The sequence below is a fragment of the Triticum urartu genome, chromosome 5A (genome assembly GCF_056163025.1).
Source record: "Triticum urartu cultivar PI428250 chromosome 5A, HENAU_Tu73, whole genome shotgun sequence".
Classification (NCBI taxonomy): Eukaryota; Viridiplantae; Streptophyta; class Magnoliopsida; order Poales; family Poaceae; genus Triticum; species Triticum urartu.
In genome coordinates this window covers 683,970,448-683,993,116 of record NC_141877.1, presented here as the reverse complement: position 1 = coordinate 683,993,116, position 22,669 = coordinate 683,970,448, and the positions used below count along the sequence as shown (strand labels likewise).

The following is a 22,669-nucleotide window of genomic DNA, read 5'->3' as shown; positions in this document are numbered from 1 at the left end:
AAGAACTACTAAGGTCCGGCTCTATAAAAAGGGAAGTGGTTCTGGTGACTCGGCTCAACACTTGCTGCCCTTGGACGCTCACCCACCAAGAACTACCAGGTGCAGGGGCACCAACTTCGTCTTTCATCCTGGGCGACCGAAACACGACCTCCGGTAAGACCTCTGATCCTGATCAACCCAACCCAAATAGGATCTTATTATCTCTACTATTAAAAGGGGATCTGCCGCCGCCGTTGTCGTGATGGTTCGACCAACATCCCCCTCCCCACTATCGCTAGAAAAATAGCCATGATCAAAACTAATTGATTTTGAATGAGATGAACTATAAGAATTAAACAAACATCTATATCATGCATATATGACTCAAAGCTTACATGCTATAGTGTGGTGTTTATTTATAATTTAGTTACCAAATCTCATGGGTGCAATGCACGTATACCTTACTAGTATAATAGAAGAATGAATATGCATAAAGCATAGTCTCACACTATTACACAATTTCAAGTTTGTTTTATTTTGTACGATATTTAGACATATATCAAATACTTATGCTAAAAAAAACAGTAAATGATAGTACAACAACAAACTAACCTCATGTTCTACCAAAAAGGAGCATCCCTCTAGTATTTCATGAAATAAAATCATCAATCACAACTTTAAACTTAATCTTTTCCAAGACATCGTTTTCAATTACTATTGTCGCCAATCCGTTGAGTATTATCTACACCCCCTTCATCGACAAAATTACCATCATCAATTTTCTGCATCAGAGACCTCAACCTTTGCTGCATTATCATCAAGACCATTATCAATTCAACATTCACATATGCAGTTTGATTTTCAGAATCAAGTTGAGTGTCTCTCACAATATATCTATCGAGGGCATCCGTTTGAGATTGAGCCTCAACTTCTGGTCGTGGCTTCTTCTTACGCTTTGCAGCACCAACATCATCTTGGTAATTCTGGTAGACATGATGAATGTTCAAGAAGAAAACCTAACAGATTATAAATTATCAAAGGGAATAAAATTAGCTTCATATGGTAATGATCTGGAGATGACCAGATCTTCAAATACAAGAAAATAAACTGAGAAACGAACCTTGCTCTTGAAGATTAAAATACAGTCAGTCAGTTGTCCGGACATTGGCGTGTTCCTGAATGATTTTGTTGGTGGTCTTCCTGATCGAAGCAAGGAACGGCACCGCAGTCCGCGGCTGTTGTGTTTTCATGGCAGCAAGAAGATCAACCGATGGGATCGGATCGGATCGGATCATTGTAGTCAACTGCTCCGGCACGAGCACGACTGCTAGGGCCTCGCCGTATTATTCCCTCAAACGCCAGTTCTGCTGTTACGCCTGAGGGTAGAATGGATCGATATGCCTCCTGACCAGCCGCAAAGAAAAGATATGCCTCCTGTCCTGGATTTAGGCCTCCAACGTGTCCGATCAGGGCATTCGGCCTTGATCTGTTTTTTTTTTTTTGCCTTCCCGAATGTGACCGTCGATGATTCAGCCATCATAGCAGGGAACTACGAGCACTCGCGAAGCTACGGCCAAGCAAAATTGTGCTATAACCCGTCCAAGTTTAGCGAAAATTCACTAGGATATAAGAGCAAATGGGGAATCAGATTAAAATAGTTGGAGTTCCCTTTAATTTGGTCCGTCCAAGTTTTTATGTGATGCTCTCCAGGCCTTGGGTGTGCGGGGGGTGGTCGGTGATGCTGCCCACGCCTCCTTCACCCTCCTTTGCTGTTGGCAGTTGTGGAAGCATCGAAATGCCGTTGTGTTCCAAGGCGCACGGCCTTCCCTGACCCGCTTGCTCGGGTGCTGCCGGGAAGACTCGGTCCTCCGGAAAGGCTGTTTGAAAGTGGCCGATCGGCCGTGCGCAGATAAGTGACTGCGCGCGTTCTCTCAGGAGAATTAGCCTTAGTGTTAGGGTGTGGCGCCTGTGCCCTCCCTCCCTCTCTCAGTACCTCTCTTCCTCCCCCCCCCTCCCGCGCGCGCTTGTGTAAACAACTTCCCCAAACAGGGGGTGTGATGCAATAGAAAAAAGAAAAAGATTCAGGTGAAGGGCTTCGCCCTCCCCCGGTGACCTTCAAAAAAAAGTTTTTATGTGTAGCTCCGCGAGGGTGCTCCTAGTTGGCGCTTCAGGCACCAGAGATCTGGCGCTCACAGGCGCCAAATCGTGGGCCAGCCCATGTGGCGAGCCACGCCCGATCGCTCGCTCAACTCGCTCGGCCTGCCTCGCTGGCTCGAGCCTCAGGGCTGTTTGTGCGGTCATAGTTGACCTAACCGTTGACTTTAGAAAAGAAAGGAAACAATTAAAACGCAAAAAAAGATCATCAATTGAAAAGAAGTTCAGCGAATTTCCAAAAAGTTCATCAATTTGAAGAAAAAGTTCACGATTTTACAAAAGCAATTCATCGAACCAGGAAGAAGAAAAAACAGAAAAGAAAAAAACAAAAAAAGGGAAAAATGTGAAAAAAGGAAAAAATGAAAACGAAGGAATAAAAGAGGGAAACAGTTGCTAGTTAGCAGAACTCGCTTTGTGGTGTAGTGGTGCATCACGGGTTCGATACATGAATATGGCGTTGTTTTTTGCCGATTAAAGACACGGTATATGGGCCGAGCCCAACTAACGCAGCTGCAGGCGCCGGTTTGCAGAAAACGGCTATATAACCGGCACCTGCAACGTCAAATAGGTTTCGTGTATGTTTCCTATATTGTTATTTAGCGACTTTTAACAACACGAGGGAATGAACCAAGCTTTCATCTCCATTTCGTTTATCTGGAGGCCCCCGATGTTGGAGGCCCCGTGCGGTCGCTCACTCACTTGTTTTTTTTCGATGCTCAAAAAAAAAAAAACTTAGCTCCCCCTCATTGACGACCCGCTCGCCCACGATCATGCTCTATACCTGTTTGATGGAATGCCTCAAATAGATGAAGAAGATTTGGGAGAGACAAGGCTGCTGGTGGGTGGACCCTTCGTCCAACTTCAGAGTAAACAAACGGTGCTGACATTTTGTGCCACGTCAGCGCTTACAGGTAGACCCGACATGTCAACAATTGGATTAAAACAGTTTAAATTGGTCATTGGTGTTTATTGATAGAATTAGTAAGAAGAAGGTAGATTTTTTAGGCACGCAAAAAATGTGGTGGCAACTCTGAACGAGAACTTCTAACATGTTTTTTTTTGTTTTTGCAATTCACTCCCTACAATTAGCATAATTTATTTAACTGACACAAACTTAAAAACCAGGCACCTGACCATTAGCAAAACTGGAGAAATATAACTTTCACGGCCCGTAGCTATAAGCAGATTGAAACAATGCCGTTCACCCAGTAAAAATGAAAGAAAATTCTCGATGGGTGAATCTTTTCATGGCCCGATGAGATTCTTGAAATCCCGGACAAATTTATCTGCAAACCTCTTCTGCGCGGTGTGGTCCATGAAGAAGTCCCTCCACTTGCGCGGAGTTGAGGACTTGAGGTACTGGTCGGTCTTCATCGGCAGCAGCACCAGCCGGAGCCGGCAGCCGGCGACGAGCCCCTCAACGATGGAGCTCAGGCCGGCGTGGTTCACGAAGCACCCCACGCTCCGGTGCCGCAGGATGTGCTGCTGCTGCACCCACCCCGTGTGCACCACGCCTCTCCTCGAACCCCGGAGGCGTGCTCTTCCTGACCTCCGCCGCCGTGTCCGTGCCCCTGGGGAAGTTGAGCACGGTCAGGAACGGCCGGTTGCAGGACTCCAGGCCGAGGAGGAGCTCCGTCACGGCGGCAGTCGGAAGGAACGTCTCGCTTCCGAAGGAGGCGAACACGACGGCCTTCTCCGGGAAGGAGGAGAGCCACTTGGCCCACCGCTCCTCGAGCTCGCGCTGTGGTGGCTCCGGCTTGCTGTACTGGGCGGAGAGGTAGTTGATGCAGGGGCCTTCCGTCTCCACGCATGTCTTGACCACGACGGCGTCGCTGTCCTGGATGCCGCCGACGGTGCGGTCGTACACGGGCGGCATGCCGTGGAAGCTGGTGAACACGTACGTGAAGTGAAGTCGGCGGCCTGGTAGGCCGGCACGGCGGCGAGCGGGGACGACGTGAGGTCTTGGGCAGACGGGAAGTGCCCGGGGCCGGGGAGACAGCGCGCGGGGACACCGAGGTAGGCCATGGAGACGGCGGAGAACACGGAGATATACAGCGCTTTGACGCCGAGCGGCCTCGCCAGCTGGGCGATCCATGGGCTTGCGAAGTCGTAGAGCACGGCATCGGGTCGGAGCTCCGCTGCGGCCTGGTGGCGTCGACGGCGATCTTGAGCAGCTCGGCGCCGTCGGCCGTGCTCTCGGCTCCCTCAGGGAGTCACGGGGCACGTTGGCCGCGGCTGACAGCAGCGTGACCCGCATGGCATCTCCGGCGCGGCGACGAGCTTCCGAGCCAGCTCCACGAACGGGCTGATGTGGCCGAAGGCTAGGAAGGGGAACATCACGACGTGTATGCTGCCATCACCGCCGCTACTTCCCATCGGTGGGTCGTCTAGTGTACGTACTCAGCTGGATAATGGACGAACACTGTCACGGTCTCACGGAGGGAAGCAGCGACAGCAGCTTGCGGTATAGGTGGAGGTTTTATTGACAACTCTAGTCCTACTCCAGTACGATCTGGAAGCAGTGGCGCGGCCCGTTGTAACGTACCTCAGCGACTAGATTGGATCGGGGCAAGAAGGAGGGGAAGAACAACGGTAGGTAGAGGAGGAGGAGATAAATATTAAGAGAGCGAGAGAGAGGACAGCTCTTCTTGTCAGTTTGTTTCTGGTTACAATCGATGCTTCTCTGACTCACACCCGCTGAGCATATATCACTATCGGAAACTGGCCCTACCCCGACGGCCAAATCAATGCCGACGGCTGCCGTCGGCCTACTTTGCGCTATGCCGACAGCCATGTCTTGGCCGTCGGCGTATCTTGGCCGTCGGGCTACCACGAGCTAAGCCGACGGCACCCGTCGGCATACATATGTCGTCGGCCCAACTGCGAACATGGCGACAGCAGCCGTCGGCATACCCAGGCCGTCGGCATACCCGTGGGCCCGGCGACCCCGCCCGTGACCAGCGGCTAACGTCGTCAAATCTATGCCGACGGCCTGGAAGGCCGGCCGTCGGCATATATCGTCATGCCACGTCACAGATCCGCGGCGCACCGTCCATGAGCTAAGCCGACGGCTGCCGTCGGCATACCTGCCACGTCAGCGATCCGCGGCACGCCGCCCGCCGCCTAAAACCTGGCGTCTCTATGCCGACGGCATAGCCGTCGGTATAGGTCGACTTTTTTTTCATATGTATTTTTTTAAGCTTTTTTATGTATTATTATATAAACTAACATATAGCATGTTAAATATAAACATACATATGAATATATATGTAGTTTGTATTTTTTTCATATATTATGAATATATATATATATGGTTTGTATTTTTTCGAGCACGTTAATAATGTGCGGTCATGTTCTTTTGAATATAGATCATTATATTTTATTAAAATCAAAAACAGCTATGCCGACAAAAGTTTTGTGGCGGTTGCAAACGCCCGACACCCGTCTCCAGAGTGTGAACCCCCTCACGTCCGCGGTGTGCCCCCCTCATGGACGGCGCCGGCACCTGGAGGGGGGAAACGAACACGTCGGGTCTACACGGTGGATGTAGCTGTGGGTTTGGCCCGGATGTTGCTCCCGGGTGTCCCTACGGGTGACCTGACACAACCGGGTGCAGAGGTCCACTGGTCAAAGCCCGTCCGTGGGAAGTCAAAAGGCTAGATCTCGTGGTCAACCGCTCCACGGTTAGGCGGGACGGGGGCCCTGGGAGGGGGGGTAGCAATGCCACCGGAGCATCGTACCGGACCCTCATACATGCGAGGTGGTGTTGTGGCATGTTCAAAGAGGCGGCACGCATCTCAGGGGCGTGGCCCCCCTAACGGACGGCGCCGCCGCCGGCACCTGGAGGGGGAAAACGGACGCATCGGGTCTACACGGAGGGGATGTAGCTGTCGGTTTGGCCCGGATGTTGCTCCCAGGTGTCCCTCTGAGCTGACCTAACACAACCGGGTGGAGAGGTCCACTGTTCAAAGCCTGTCCGTGGAAAGTCAAAGGGCAAGATCTCGTGGTCAACCGCTCTAGGGTTAGGCAGGACAGGGGCCCTGGGGGGGGTAGCAATGCCACCGGAGCGTCGCACCGGGCCCTCATACATGCGGGGTGGTGTGGTGGCATGTCCGAAGAGGCGGCACGCGTCTCCGGGGTTTAGCCCCCCTCACGGACGGCGCCACCGCCGGCACTTGGAGGGGGGAAACGGACGCGTCGGGTCTACACGGAGGCGATCTTGCTGTGGGTCTGGCCCGGATGTTGCTCCAAAGTGTTCCTATGGGCTGACCTAACACAACCGGGTGGAGAGGTCCACTGGTCAAATCCCGTCCGTGCAAAGTCAAAGGGCTAGATCCCTTGGTCAAACGCTACAGGGTTAGGCGGGACGGGGGCCCTGGGAGGGTAGCAATGCCACCGGAGCGTCGCACCGGGCCCTCATACATGCGGGGTGGTGTGGTGGCATGTCCGAAGAGGCGGCACGTGTCTCCGGGGCGTGGCCCCCCTCACGGACGGCGATGACACGGTAGTAGCCATTCTGCGGTAACGATGCGACGTGAATATTATTAAATACTCGGAGCGCGATAAAATCATGAGTTTTTTTGCACGACGTGGGCACATGTGCTATAGGAATGATAATATTTTTTTCATAATTTTTGGTGATGGAGAAGTATCCGAAAAATTCCCTCTACGCGGATTGCCCTTCGCGCGTCAACGGCTGTGGCCGGCGGCCTCCGGGGGCTAGCATGCCGCCAAATCTTGCGTAGGCGGCCTCTCACGAGTTTGGAAGTGTTGTGGTGGTTGCAAACACCCGGCACGCGTGTCCGGGGTGTGCCCCCCCTCACGGACGGCGCCGCCGCCGGCACTTGGAGGGGGGAAACGGACGCGTCGGGTCTACACGGAGGGGATCTTGTTGTGGGTCTGTCCCGGATGTTGCTCCAAAGTGTTCCTATGGGCTGACCTAACACAACCGGGTGGGGAGGTCCGCTGGTCAAAGCCCGTCCGTGCAAAGTCAAAGGGCTAGATCCCGTGGTCAAACGCTACAGGGCTAGGCGGGACGGGGGCCCTGGGGGTAGCAATGCCACCGGAGCGTCGCACCGGGCCCTCATACATGCGGGGTGGTGTGGTGGCATGTCCGAAGAGGCGGCACGCGTCTCCGGGGTTTGGCCCCCCTCACGGACGGCACCACCGCCGGCACCTGGAGGGGGGAAACGGACGCGTCGGGTCTACACGGAGGGGATCTTGCTGTGGGTCTGGCCCGGATGTTGCTCCAAAGTGTTCCTATGGGCTGACCTAACACAACCGGGTGGAGAGGTCCACTGGTCAAATCCCGTCCGTGCAAAGTCAAAGGGTTAGATCCCGTGGTCAAACGCTACAGGGTTAGGCGGGTCGGGGGCCCTGGGGGGTAGCAATGCCACCGGAGCATCGCACCGGGCCCTCATACATGCGGGGTGGTGTGGTGGCATGTCCGAAGAGGCGGCACGTGTCTCCGGGGCGTGCCCCCCTCACGGACGGCGATGACACGGTAGTAGATGGATCAGGCACTCGCATAGTTACCGGATCAGGCACTCGGTAACGGTACCCCTCAGTCAGTTGCTTTCCTATGTATCACCTTTCACGAGACCATAGAAAAAATATACGTGATATTTTAGAAAATTGTTGTACAATATAAAAAAAGATCATGTCATTAAAAATAATGTTTCAAATCATTAAAGAAAATGTATGGTACATTTTAAATAATGTTCTGCATGTAAAAAATATGTATAAGAAAAAATTAAAATATTTATAAAAAATAAGAAAACATTACAAAATTTATACAAAATAAGAAAAGTAAAAATAAAAATATGCCGACGGCAAAGCCGTCGGCATAGCTGCGGCCATAGGGAAGCTTATACGCGGATCGGTGACGTGGTTAATAAAAAAGAAAAAAAAAGTATGCCTACGGCTAAGCCGTCGGCATAGGTGCCACGTGGCGCCCTGAGCTATGCCGACGGCTTAGCCGTCGGCATAGTTGACCTTATCCACTCGCGTTCTCCCCCATCCACTCACTGTCTCCCCTACACCCCGAGCTGCCGCCGCCGCACCCCCCGACCCCGACCTGCGCCGCCGCCGCACGCCCACCCCGACCTGCCGCCGCCGCCGCACCCCCCACCCCGACCTGCCGCCGCCGCCGCACCCCCCACCTCCCCCTGCCGCCGCCGCCCTCCCCGCCTCCACCACGCCCGCGCGGCCCTCCCCGCCTCCACAGCCGCGTCGCCGCCCCCGCCTCCACACCGGCCGGCGCCGCCGTCTCCACCCGCCGTCGCTCCGGCCTCCCCCGACCACGCGCTGCACCGGCCTCCCCCGACCCCGCCACTGCGCCGGCCTCCCCCGACCCTGGCGCCCCGGCCTCTCCCGACCCCGCCGGCCGCGGCTCCGTCCGGCCCCGTCCCTCCCATCCCCGACCGCCCCTGCCTCACCATCCCCTCCACCGCCTCGCCCCCTGCCACGCCCCTCTCGGTGAGCTACGTTTTTTTTTCATTTTTTTGCATTTTTTTCTACTGTTGGATGGATGAATGAATGCATGGATGGATGTTGGATGTTAGATTGTTAGGTTAGATGTTAGATGTTAGGTTGTTAGGTTGATATATAGTTGAATGTTGGATGTTAGGATGTTAGATTGTTAGTTTGCATTATTTTTATCATGATGATCTTGTCATTTGAGATGTGCTCTAAAATTGGTATAAGATGAGTGATTATTTTTATCATGATGATCTTGTCAAAAAAATTAAACCGGACAAAATTTGACACTTGACAAAATAAGATTTTTTTTCATAGTTTTAAGTGTCAGTGCTTAATGTTAAGTAGCTATGTGAGATGTGCTGCAAAATTATGATATGATGAGTGGTTATTTAATCATGATGATCTTGCTAAAAAAATTGAAGGACAAAATTTGACACTTGACGAAACATGATTTTTTTTCATAGTTAAAAGTATCAATGCTTAATGTGAGGTGATGACCAAATTTTTTTTCACTCGGTGTAATTAACAGGATTTGTGGTGTTCCATCTTCGTGGAGTGATTGTCGACGTTGGAGGTGTTAGTCCACGATCGTCCGTCTCCTTTGATCGACTACATCGGAGGGTGAGCAACAATTCCATGACCTCGTCCACTTTTTTTCCATGTCACTAGATTAAATTTTCACATCAAGTCGCGTAACCTAGGTCTCCCGTCCGAAAGGGTTGCATCGATAAATATGCATTCAATTGCATATTTATCACCGCAGCTCTTTCGGATTGTCCAGCGCTTTCCACGGACAGCCCGAGGATGTGTAGATTGGGTACGTTGTTCATGCTCTACCCCGTTCCGAGACAGGATTTCGGCGGCGCCTCCCTGTTGTTCTCCGGATGCACATTCTCTCGGCATTTTGTCGAGACGTGTATTTGGAGAACAGCGGGGAGGTGCTGCCGAAATTTTGTCTCGGAATGGGGTAGAGCATGGACAACGTACTCAATCTACACATTCTCGGGTGGGATTAGGACCCATCTTTACCTATTAGAGATGTAGGTGGATTAAATGACGTTTCTCGTCAACCTTGTAAAAAATAAAATATTGATGTGAGTAATCTAAATGAATCCTTAATTTTGTTGTGTGGCTTCCAATAAAGCAGAGATGGCAGATAATCAGTGGATGTATAGTGGGTTTTTCCGTCGGAATCAAGTAACAACAGAGTGGGTCGAGAAAACTGATGTGTTTTTGAAAGAGATATTCCGTAGTCCAATGAGGATGGTGCCAGAATGCCCGTGTGCCAGATGTAAGAGGAGTATCCGCAGAGATAAGAGTGAGATGACTAAGCACCTTCGCACGCATGGATTTATGCCCAACTTTAATATGCCGATAAACTTTGCCCAGCGGGACCGTGGTAGAGAGGATGTGATACGACAACGCGTCGCTGGTTATGAGGACGATGGGGTTAGAGACATGCTAGATGATGTCTTTGCTGCACAGCCGACACCTCCGTCACATTCAGCGAATGAACTGGAGGAGCCGGAGGAAACCGCAAAGGCCTTCCTGGAAATCTTGGCCTCGTCAAAGAAACCTCTCTATGAGGGTGCCAAGCTGTCTGTGCTGGATGCCATCTCGCAACTGATGGCAGTCAAGGCTGAGTACGGCTGTAGCCGAGGTTGCTTCGAAGCATTTCTGGGAGTATGGGCTAACAGCCTGCCTGAGGGCCATGAACTGCCGAAAACCATGTACGGTACGAAGAAAATCATGAAGGCGCTCTCGATGGACTATGAGAAAAATACATGTTTGTCCAAAGAATTGCCTTTTGTTTGGGCATGAGTATGCGGATGACAAGTACTGTAGGAAGTGTGGTTCCTCTCGGTATATTGAGGTGGTCGATAAGCATGGTCAGAAGCAGCAGCTAAAAATCCCTGTGAAGGTTCTTTGGTATCTTGATTTTATAAAAAGACTACAGCGCCTTTTCATCACCGAGGAGTCTGCCAAAATGATGAAGTGGCACAAGGAAGAGAAAAGGTACAATCCAAAAAAATTGTACATCCATCAGGAGGTGAAGCATGGAAGTCATTCGATATAGAGTACCCGGAGGAAGCACCGAGGCTGGGAATGTCAGAAACAGGTGATGGGTTCAACGCGGAGTACGGGACGACCGCTAAGGCCGTGATCACCAAATTTTGGGTAAGTTCTCTTCTGAATCACTTGTCTTTAGTTTCGTTCATAGTTTATCATTGAATCACTCAACTCATGCCTTGATTGTTTCTGGTTTTTGCATGATTGCAGCAACTCTATAGAGTTCTTGACGAGCACAAGGCCAGAGCCGACGTGGTCTTGCTTGCGGCTGCGAAGAAGAAAGCTCGTCAGTTGCAGTACGAGGTGCGCTGGGTTGCCGTCTCGCAGTACTACCAGTACTACCTGCACCAAAAGATGCCCAAAACTCAAGCGCAGAAGCTACGACTTACCTTGAGCAAGGAGCAGTTCATGATGGTAACTATTACTAACTTTTCATTGTTTCAAGCAGTCAACTATATGTTTCGTGCTCACATGTCATGCTTCCAAAATTTGCATAGGTTGTTCCTCGTTGGTGCTATGGAAGGCATGACGGATGGGCAAGTTTGGTGGATAGGTGGCTCGGCGCCGATGTAGAGTTTGCTGCCAAGAGCATCAGGGCCTGGGCTAACCGTGGAGACGACGGGACACACGGCCAAGGAAACAGGAACCACTGGGGCTTCAAGGCCATGAAGGTATATCTATGTGCATGATGCATTTTTGTTCTTCTTTACGTCATGGTCTTATGTATGGCTGACTTCTATTTGACGTTGTAGGAGGACAAGTTGAAGAGGCCGCTCTCATACATGGAGTCGTGGAAGCTGGCCCGCGAGCGGAGTCATCGCAAGGAGGGCGAGAGCCAGTACTACGGCAAGACCGAGGAGCACCTGGGGTCTTACATTCATCACTATCAGGAGTTGCATCCGGATGTTCCTGTTGCTGAGGTCGCCCAGTCTCAGATCGACGACACGGCGGTGGTGGCCATCCAGGGGAAGAAGAATGGCCGGTATCCGTGTTTCGATGGCTTGATCACTCCTTCGATCTCGTACACACGGCTTCGGGCTAGCAACCCGAGCCAGTTAGAGAGTACGGGGCGTTCACAGACTCCCTTAGCCCGCCAGCATGCTGTAAGTACTTCCTCTTTATCTTTTTCTATCTTTCATTCTCAGTTTATTTCAGCATTGCTCACTTAGAAACAACCTAAATTATGTAGGCATATAAGGAGTTTGTCGAGCATAGGAATCTCGAGGTGCGGGAGTACTTGAAACGAGTGAAGGCAAACGATGATTACAACCGTCAGATGATGACGGTTAGTTTTGCCCTCTTAAAACCAACCTAAATTTTTGCACTTTCATTCCTTCTGATCTTCTAGTTTGCTTGTTTAACTAACATTCAGGCTATGTTGGCGTCTTGGACTAACCGCACGGATCCACCACAAATGGGACCCCCACCACCACCAGCGGGAGAACCCCCACACGTGCCCACGTTCGATGAATGGGTGGCACTAGGTAGTGATGGTTCGGTTAGTACATTTTCCTAACTACTAGCAAACTAGTTCTCGTTCATGAAACACTATCATATCATATTTACCGTTAGAATCTTTTCTGAAACATGTAGGGGACCGGTGGCTCGACTCCTGCTCCGTCGACCCCAGTCACTCCGATCTGGCAGAGTGGTGGTGGTCGCGATGATGGTTTTGGCGGAGGTGGTGGTGGTGGTTTTGGCGGAGGTGGTGCTTTTGGCGGAGGTGGTGGTGGTTATGGCGGAGGTGGTGGTTTTGGCGGGGGTGCTCTTGCTTGATGATTCCGTGCATGTGGCCATCGTGCCATGCCTTTCATATTCCTACTTTTATCATGTTTCATGTCTTGCACTACTTTTATGTTCATGAACTTCCATCGGTGATGATCTTTAGATGATGTGATGAACTTGAGTATGTTTAGATGATGATGGTGAACTTGAGTATGTTTAGATGAACTTGAGTATGTTCACATGATGAATTGTCATATTTCTGCATAATTTCATATTGTTCTATTTTGAAATGCTGTCAAATGAATTGGAAAAGAGAAAACAGGGAAACTAAAAAAACAAAAAAAAACTATGCCTACGGCAAAGCCGTCGGCATATATACGCCCAGGAGTTACCAGGGCTTGCCACGTGGCAAACTATGCCGACGGCTTTGCCGTAGGCATAGCCCTGCTGCCAGGAGAAACCAGGAGCTGCCACGTGGCAGACATATGCCTACGGCAAAGCCGTCGGCATAGATTTCCATCTATGCCGACGGCTTTGCCGTAGGCATAGCCCTGCCGCCAGGAGAAGCCGGGGGACGACACGTGGCGCAGGTATGCCGACGGCTAGGTCGTCGGCATAGATGGAAGATTTCCATCTATGCCGACGGCATACCTGCGCCACGTGTCGTCTCCTGAATCGCGCTGTTGACGGTGCCGTCCGTTGCCGTCAGACGGAAAACAACGCCGATGGCTAAACTATGCCGACGGCTATCCCACGGCCGTCGGCATATGCACCTATGCCGACGGCTATACTACGCCGACGGTCTGACACATCTACGCTGACGTGATCTACGCCGACGGGGCCATGCCGACGGCGGCCGTAGGCATAGATCTATGCCGACGGCAAAGGACCTATGCCGACGGCCCTGGGCCGTAGGCATAGCCCGCGAGTCCGGTAGTGTATGCTCCACTCCACCCACGCACGCACCCACAGCCAGCTCACCCAATCAGTCACGGCCTTCTGGGAAATATTCGTTCCCTCCCTTGCCTGGCTCGCTGTCGCCTGGGCCCGCCTGTTCGATGCCGCCCGCGCTGGTCAGGGGTCCAACCCCAGGCGTGACATTCTCCCCCCCTTGAAGTCCGACTTGTCCCCAAGGCGGTGTAGTAGGGAAACGGAGGAGAAGAAGCTCAGGATCCTCCCATGTAGAGAGCGAGCGAGGCAGATCGTGCCACTACACGAGCACCCGCTCCACAGCCTTCCCTTGGACCTGCACAGTACGTTGATCAGTTACCTGAAGTGGCACATGGAGTGCATGGAGGACGTCATTGGAGGGCGGAAGCTGCTTGTCTGCGCTCTCGCTGGCCCCCAGCGCACGCTTCAACTGAGAGACATGCACCACATTGTGAATTTTGCTGGACTCCGGCAATGCCAATCAGTACGCCACGACACCAATGCGAGCCTCGATCTTGTATGGTCCATAGTATCGGAACGCCAGCTTCTGGTATGGCCTCTGGGCCAAAGAAGTTTGAATGAATGGTTGTAGTCGGAGGTAGACCATCTCACCCACCTGAAATTCTTTGTCCGTACGGTGCTTGTCTGCTTGCTTTTTCATACGATCTTGCGCTCTCTTCAACTGTTGCTGCAGCAATTCCCTCATAACTTCTCGCTCTTGCAGCCACGCTGTCAAATCAGGAACCGAGCTCTCGTCAACTTGTGCAATCCCAAATTCTCGTGGCAGCGTCCCATAGAGCACTTCATACGGTGTTCTTCCCAGAGCCGAGTGGTAGGTAGTGTTGTACCAATATTCTGCCAAGAACAGCCATTTGATCCAATTAGCGGGGCACGAATGAACGACACATCGAAGATAGGTCTCCAAGCACTGGTTCACTGCTCGGTCTGGCCATCGGTCTGGGGGTGGTAGGATGAACTCATCCAGAGCTGCGTCTTCGAGAGGGTGAACAGTTCTTGCCACAGAGTGCTTGTGAATATCCTGTCCCGGTCGGAGCTGAGTGCCAAGGGTAGTCCATGAAGATGGAAGATGTTTTGCATGTAAATGGTGGCCACGGTCAGAGCTGTAAAGGGATGCTTCATTGGAACGAAATGCGCGTATTTGGAGAACTTGTCAACCACCACCAGGATCACATCGTATCCCCCTAACTTGGGCAGTCCTTGAATGAAGTCTAGTGACACCACTGCCCACGGCTGCTTGGGAATTGGCAGGGGCTGGAGTAGACCGGCTGGAGAGACGCGATCAGTTTTTGCTTGCTGGCAGATAGCGCAACTCCAAACAAACTGCTGCACCATTCCCTTCATGCCCTTCCAAAAGAAGAGGCGTTTAACTCTGTTGTAGGTGGCGTGAAAGCCAGAGTGCCCCCCGGTGGCACTGTCGTGAAGTGCCCGGATCAGCGACGTCTGAATCTCCCCGTTGTCGCCAATCCAGATGCGTTTCTGAAAGCGTATTACCCCATCCTGAAGGGCGAATTCCTCATCATCCTTGCCCGCCGTGAGGGCCAGACGAGTCAGCAGCTGTTGCACTGCGGGGTCCTGCTGGTAGCTGTTAGTGATCGCTTCCAGCCAGGCCGGCTTGCAGAGCGAAATTGTCGCCAGTTCTGCGTTGGCATCCGGCACTCGGCGAGATAAAGCATCCGCTGCCTTGTTCGATATCCCAGGCTTGTACTGAATCCTAAATTGGAGGCCTACTAGCTTGGTGAACGCCCGCTGCTAAATGGGGTGAAGGAAATATGCCCTAGAGGCAATAATAAAGTTATTATTTATTTCCTTATTTCATGATAAATGTTTATTATTCATGCTAGAATTGTATTAACCGGAAACATAATACATGTGTGAATACATAGACAAACAGAGTGTCACTAGTATGCCTCTACTTGACTAGCTCGTTAATCAAAGATGGTTATGTTTTCTAACCATGGACAAAGAGTTGTTATTTGATTAACGGGATCACATCATTAGGTGAATGATCTGATTGACATGACCCATTCCATTAGCTTAGCACCCGATCGTTTAGTATGTTGCTATTGCTTTCTTCATGACTTATACATTTTCCTATGACTATGAGATTATGCAACTCCCGTTTGCCGGAGGAACACTTTGGGTGCTACCAAACGTCACAACGTAACTGGGTGATTATAAAGAAGCATTACAGGTGTCTCCAAAGGTACATGTTGGGTTGGCGTATTTCGAGATTAGGATTTATCACTCCGATTGTCGGAGAGGTATCTCTGGGCCCTCTCGGTAATGCACATCACTTAAGCCTTGCAAGCATTGCAACTAAATGAGTTAGTTGCGGGATGATGTATTACAGAACGAGTAAAGAGACTTGCCGGCAACGAGATTGAACTAGGTATCGGAATACCGACGATCGAATCTCGGGCAAGTAACATACCGATGACAAAGGGAATGACGTATGTTGTTATGCGGTCTGACCGATAAAGATCTTCGTAGAATATGAAGGAGACAATATGGGCATCCAGGTCCCGCTATTGGTTATTGACTGGAGACATGTCTCGGTCATGTCTACATTGTTCTCGAACCCGTAGGGTCCGCACGCTTAAGGTTACGATGACAGTTATATTATGAGTTTATGCATTTTGATGTACCGAAGGTTGTTCGGAGTCCCGGATGTGATCACGGACATGACGAGGAGTCTCGAAATGGTCGAGACATAAAGATTGATATATTGGAAGCCTATGTTTGGATATCGGAAGTGTTCCGGGTGAAATCGGGATTTTACCGGAGTACCGGGAGGTTATCGGAACCCCCCGGGAGCTATATGGGCCATGATGGGCCTTAGTGGAAAAGAGAAGAGGCAGCCCTACATGGGCCGCGCGCCCCTCCCCTCCCTTGGTCCGAATTGGACAAGGAGATGGGCCGCGCGCCGCTCTCTCTCTTTTCCCCCCTCCACAAGTCCTATTCCGACTAGGATTGGGGGGGGATCCTACTCCCAGAGGGAGTAGGACTCTCCTGGCGCGCCCTATGTGGCCGGCCAGCCTCCCCCCTTTGGTCCTTTATATACCGAGGCAGAGGCACCCTAGAGACACAAGTTGATCCACGTGATCTTATTCTTAGCCGTGTGCGGCGCCCCAGCCACCATAGTCCTCGATAATACTGTAGCGGAGTTTAGGCGAAGCCCTGCTGCTGTAGTGCATCAAGATCGTCACCACGCCGTCATGCTGACGGAACTCTTCCCCGACACTTTGCTGGATCGGAGTCCGGGGATCGTCATCGAGCTGAACGTGTGCTAGAACTCGGAGGTGCCGTAGTTTCGGTGCTTGATCGGTCGGATCGTGAAGACGTACGACTACATCAACCAAACACTTCCGTTGTCGATCTACTAGGTATGTAGATCACACTCCCCCCTCTCGTTGCTATGCATCACATGATCTTGCGTGTGCGTAGGAATTTTTTTTGAAATTACTACGTTCCCCAACAGTGGCATCCGAGCCTAGGTTTTATATGTTGATGTTATATGCACGAGTAGAACACAAGTGAGTTGTGGGCGATATAAGTCATACTGCCTATCAGCATGTCATATTTTGGTTCGGCGGTATTGTTGGATGAAGCGTCCCAGACCGACATTACGCGTACGCTTACGCGAGACCGGTTCTCCCGACGTGCTTTGCACAGAGGTGGCTTGTGGGTGACAGTTTCTCCAACTTTAGTTGAACCAAGTGTGGCTACGTCCGGTCCTTGCAAAGGTTAAAACGGAGTCAAATTGACAAACTATCGTTGTGGTTTTGATGCGTAGGTGAGATTGGTTCTTACTTAAGCCCGTAGCAGCCACGTAAAACTTGCAACAACAAAGTAGAGGACGTCTAACTTGTTTTTGCAGGGCATGTTGTGATGTGATATGGTCAAGACATGATGCTGAATTTTATTGTATGAGATGATCATGTTTTGTAACCGAGTTATCGGCAACCGGCAGGAGCCATATGGTTGTCGCTTTATTGTATGAAATGCAATCGCGATGTAATGCTTTACTTTATCACTAAACGGTAGCGATAGTCATGGAAACACAAGCTTGGCGAGACGACAACGATGCTACGATGGAGATCAAGGTGTCACGCCGGTGACGATGGTGTTCACGACGGTGCTTCGAAGATGGAGATCACAAGCACAAGATGATGATGGCCATATCATATCACTTATATTGATTGCATATGATGTTTATCTTTTATACATCTTATTTTTGCTTAGTTTGACGGTAGCATTTTAAGATGATCTCTCACTAATTATCAAGAAGTGTTCTCCCTGAGTATGCACCATTGCGAAAGTTCTTCGTGCTGAGACACCACGTGATGATCGGGTGTGATAGGCTCTACGTTCAAATACAACGGGTGCAAAATAGTTGCACACGCGGAATACTCAGGTTATACTTGACGAGCCAAGCATATACAGATATGGCCTCGGAACACGGAGACCGAAAGGTCGAGCGTGAATCATATAGTAGATATGATCAACATAGTGATGTTCACCAATGAAACTGCTCCATCTCACGTGATGATCGAACATGGTTTAGTTGATTTGGATCACGTGATCACTTAGAGGATTAGAGGGATGTCTATCTAAGTGGGAGTTCTTAAGTAATATGATTAATTGAACTTAAATTTATCATGAACTTAGTCCTGGTAGTATTTTGCAAATTATGTTGTAGATCAATAGCTCGCGTTATTGCTTTCATATGTTTATTTTGATATGTTCCTAGAGAAAAATTGTGTTGAAAGATGTTAGTAGCAATGATGCGGATTGGATCTGTGATCTGAGGTTTATCCTCATTTCTGCACAGAGGAATTATGTCCTTGATGCACCGCTAGGTGGTAGACCTATTGCAGGAGCAGATGCTGACGTTATGAACATTTGGCTAGCTAAATATTATGATTACTTGATAGTTTAGTGCACCATTCTTAACGGCTTAGAATCGGGAATTCAAAGACGTTTTGAACGTCATGGACCATATGAGATGTTCTAGGAGTTGAAGTTAATATTTCAAGCAAATACCCGAGTTGAGAGATATGAAGTCTCCAACAAGTTCTATAGCTAAAAGATGGAGGAGAATCGCTCAACTAGTGAGCATGTGCTCAGATTGTCTGGGTACTACAATCGCTTGAATCAAGTGGGAGTTAATCTTCCAGATAAGATAGTGATTGACAGAATTCTCTAGTCACCATCACCAAGTTAGTAGAACTTCGTGATGAACTATAGTATGCAAGGGATGACGAAAACGAATCCCGAGATTTTCATGATGATGAAATCGATGAAGGTAGAAATCAAGAAAGAGCATCAAGTGTTGATGGTTGACAAGATCACTAGTTTCAAGAAAAGGGCAAAGTGAAGAAGGGGAACTTCAAGAAGAACGGCAAGCAAGTTGCTGCTCAAGTGAAGAAGCCCAAGTCTGGTCCTAAGCCTGAGACTAAGTGCTTCTACTGCAAAGGGACTGGTCACTGGAAGCGGAACTGCCCCAAGTATTTGGCGGATAAGAAGGATGGCAAAGTGAACAAAAGTATATTTGATATACATGTTATTGATGTGTACTTTACTAGTGTTTATAGCAACCCCTCAGTATTTGATACTGGATCAGTTGCTAAGAGTAGTAACTCGAAACAGGAGTTGCAGAATAATCAGAGACTAGTTAAGGGTGAAGTGACGATGTGTGTTGGAAGTAGTTCCAAGATTGATATGATCATCATCGCACACTCCCCTATACTTTCGGGATTAGTGTTGAACCTAAATAAGTGTTATTTGGTTTTTGCGTTGAGCATGAATATGATTTGATCATGTTTATTGCAATACGGTTATTCATTAAAGTCAGAGAATAATTGTTGTTCTGTTTACATGAATAAAACCTTCGATGGTCATACACCCAATGAAACAAGTTCATTGGATCTCGATCGTAGTGATACACATATTCATAATATTGAAACCAAAAGATGCGAAGTTAATAATGATAGTGCAACTTATTTGTGGCACTGCCGTTTAGGTCATATTGGTGTAAAGCGCATGAAGAAACTCCATGCTGATGGGATTTTGGAATCACTTGATTATGAATCACTTGGTGCTTGCGAACCATGCCTTATAGGCAAGATGACTAAAGACTCCTTTCTCCGAAACAATGGAGCGAGCAACTGACTTATTGGAAATAATACATACTGATGTATGCGATCCGATGAGTGTTGAAGCTCGTGGCGGGTATCGTTATTTTCTGACCTTCACATATGATTTGAGCAGATATGGGTATATCTGCTTGATGAAACATAAGTCTAAAACATTTGAAAAGTTCAAAGAATTTCAGAGTGAAGTGGAAAATCATCGTGACAAGAAAATAAAAGTTTCTACGATATGATCACAGAGGTAAAATATTTGAGTTACGAGTTTGGTCTTCAATTAAAACAATGTGAAATAGTTTCACTACTCACGCCACCTGGAACACCATAGTGTAATGGTGTGTCCGAACGTCATAACCGTACTTTATTATATATAGTGCGATCTATGATGTCTCTTACCGATCTACCACTATCGTTTTGGGGTTATGCATTAGAGACAGCTGCATTCATGTTAAAGAGGGCACCATCTAAATCCGTTGAGACGACACCGTGTGAACTATGGTTTGGCAAGAAACCTAAGCTGTCGTTTCTTAAAATTTGGAGTTGCGATGCTTATGTGAAAAAGTTTCATCTCGATAAGCTCAAACTCAAATCGGAGAAATATGTCTTCATAGGATACCCAAAGGAGACAGTTGGGTACACCTTCTATCATAGATCCGAAGGTAAGACATTCGTTGCTAAGAATGGATCCTTTCTAGAGAAGGAGTTTCTCTCGAAAGAAATGAGTGGGAGGAAAGTAGAACTTGATAAGGTAATTGTACCTTCTCCCTTATTGGAAAGTAGTTCATCACAGAAATCTGTTCCTGTGACTACTACACCAATTAGTGAGGAAGCTAATGATGATGATCATGTAACTTCAGATCAAGTTACTACCGAATCTCGTAGGTAAACCAGAGTGAGATCCACACCAGAGTGGTACGGTAATCTTGTTCTGGAAGTTATGTTACTAGACCATGACGAACCTACGAACTATGAGGAAGCAATGATGAGCCCAGATTCCGCAAAATGGCTTGAGGCCATGAAATCTGAGATGGGATCCATGTATGAGAACAAAGTATGGACTTTGGTTGACTTGCCCGATGATCGGCAAGCCATAGAAAATAAATGGATCTTCAAGAGGAAGACGGATGCTGATAGTAGTGTTACTATCTACAAAGCTAGAATTGTCGCAAAAGGTTTTCGACAAGTTCAAGGTGTTGACTACGATGAGAGTTTCTCACTCGTATCTATGCTTAAATTTGTCCGAATCATGTTAGCAATTGCCGCATTTTATGAAATCTGGCAAATGGATAACAAAACTGCAATCCTTAATGGATTTCTTAAAGAAGAGTTGTATATGATGCAACCAAAAGTTTTTGTCAATCCTAAAGGTGTTAAAATGTGCAAACTCCAGCGATCCATCTATGGATTGGTGTAAGCATCTCGGAGTTGGAATATACGCTTTGATAAGTTGATCAAAGCATATAGTTTTATACAGACTTGCGGTGAAGCCTGTATTTACAAGAAAGTGAGTGGGAGCACTACAGCATTTCTGATAAGTATATGTGAATGACATATTGTTGATCGGAAATAATGTAGAATTATTCTGCAAAGCATAAAGGAGTGTTTGAAAGGAGTTTTTCAAAGAAAGACCTCGGTGAAGTTGCTTACATATTGAGCATCAAGATCTATAGAGATAGATCAAGACGCTTGATAAGTTTTTTCAATAAATACATACCTTGACAAGATTTTGAAGTAGTTCAAAATGGAACAGTCAAAGAAAGAGTTTCTTGCCTATGTTACAAGGTGTGAAATTGAGTAAGACTCAAAGCCCGACCACGGCAGAAGATAGAAAGAGAATGAATGTCATTCCCTATGCCTTGGTCATAGGTTCTATAAAGTATGCCATGCTGTATACCAGATCTATTGTATGCCCTACCACTGAGTTTGGCAAGGGAGTATGATAGTGATCTAGGAGTAGATCACTGGACAGCGGTCAAAATTATCCTTAGTGGAATAAGGATATGTTTCTCGATTATGGAAGTGAAAAAAAAGGTTCGTCGTAAAGGGTTACGCCGATGCAAGTTTTGACACTAATCTAGATGACTCTAAGTCTCGGTCTAGATACATATTGAAAGTGGGAGCAATTAGCTAGAGTAGCTCCATGCAGAGCATTGTTGACATAGAAATTTGCAAAATACATGCGGATCTGAATGTGGCAGACGCGTTGACTAAGATTCTCTCACAAGCAAAACATGATCACACCTTAGTACTCTTTGGGTGCTAATCACATAGCGATGTGAACTAGATTACTGAATCTAGTAAACCCTTTGGGTGTTGGTCACATGGCGATGTGAACTATGGGTGTTAATCACATGATGATGTGAACTATCGATGTTAATCACATGGTGATGTGATCTAGATTATTGACTCTAGTGCAAGTGGGAGATTGAAGGAAATATGCCCTAGAGGCAATAATAAAGTTATTATTTATTTCATTATTTCATGATAAATGTTTATTATTCATGCTAGAATTGTATTAACCGGAAACATAATACATGTGTGAATACATAGACAAACAGAGTGTCACTAGTATGCCTCTACTTGACTAGCTCGTTAATCAAAGATGGTTATGTTTCCTAACCATGGACAAAGAGTTGTTATTTGATTAACGGGATCACATCATTAGGTGAATGATCTGATTGACATGACCCATTCCATTAGCTTAGCACCCGATCGTTTAATATGTTGCTATTGATTTCTTCATGACTTATACATGTTCCTATGACTATGAGATTATGCAACTCCCGTTTGCCGGAGGAACACTTTGGGTGCTACCAAACGTCACAACGTAACTGGGTGATAATAAAGGAGCATTACAGGTGTCTCCAAAGGTACATGTTGGGCTGGCATATTTCGAGATTAGGATTTGTCACTCCGATTGTCGGAGAGGTATCTCTGGGCCCTCTCGGTAATGCACATCACTTAAGCCTTGCAAGCATTGCAACTAAATGAGTTAGTTGCGGGATGATGTATTACAGAACGAGTAAAGAGACTTGCCGGCAACGAGATTGAACTAGGTATCGGAATACCGACGATCGAATCTCGGGCAAGTAACATACCGATGACAAAGGGAATGACGTATGTTGTTATGCGGTCTGACCGATAAAGATCTTCGTAGAATA

The 22,669-nt window shown here is 48.4% G+C and overlaps 1 long non-coding RNA gene and 1 pseudogene across 1 annotated transcript; one reads left to right on the top strand and one right to left on the bottom strand.

The window, feature by feature from the left end:
* Positions 1-3,378: 3,378 nt before the first annotated feature.
* On the bottom strand, positions 3,379-4,509 carry LOC147974159 (anthocyanidin-3-O-glucoside rhamnosyltransferase pseudogene; annotated as a pseudogene).
* A 6,970-nt stretch (positions 4,510-11,479) lies between these two features.
* LOC147974158 (uncharacterized) lies at positions 11,480-12,116 on the top strand. Its single transcript, XR_015603724.1, has 3 exons — positions 11,480-11,786; positions 11,873-11,968; positions 12,056-12,116. It is a non-coding gene; the product is annotated as an uncharacterized LOC147974158 (long non-coding RNA).
* The last annotated feature ends 10,553 nt before the right edge of the window (positions 12,117-22,669 follow it).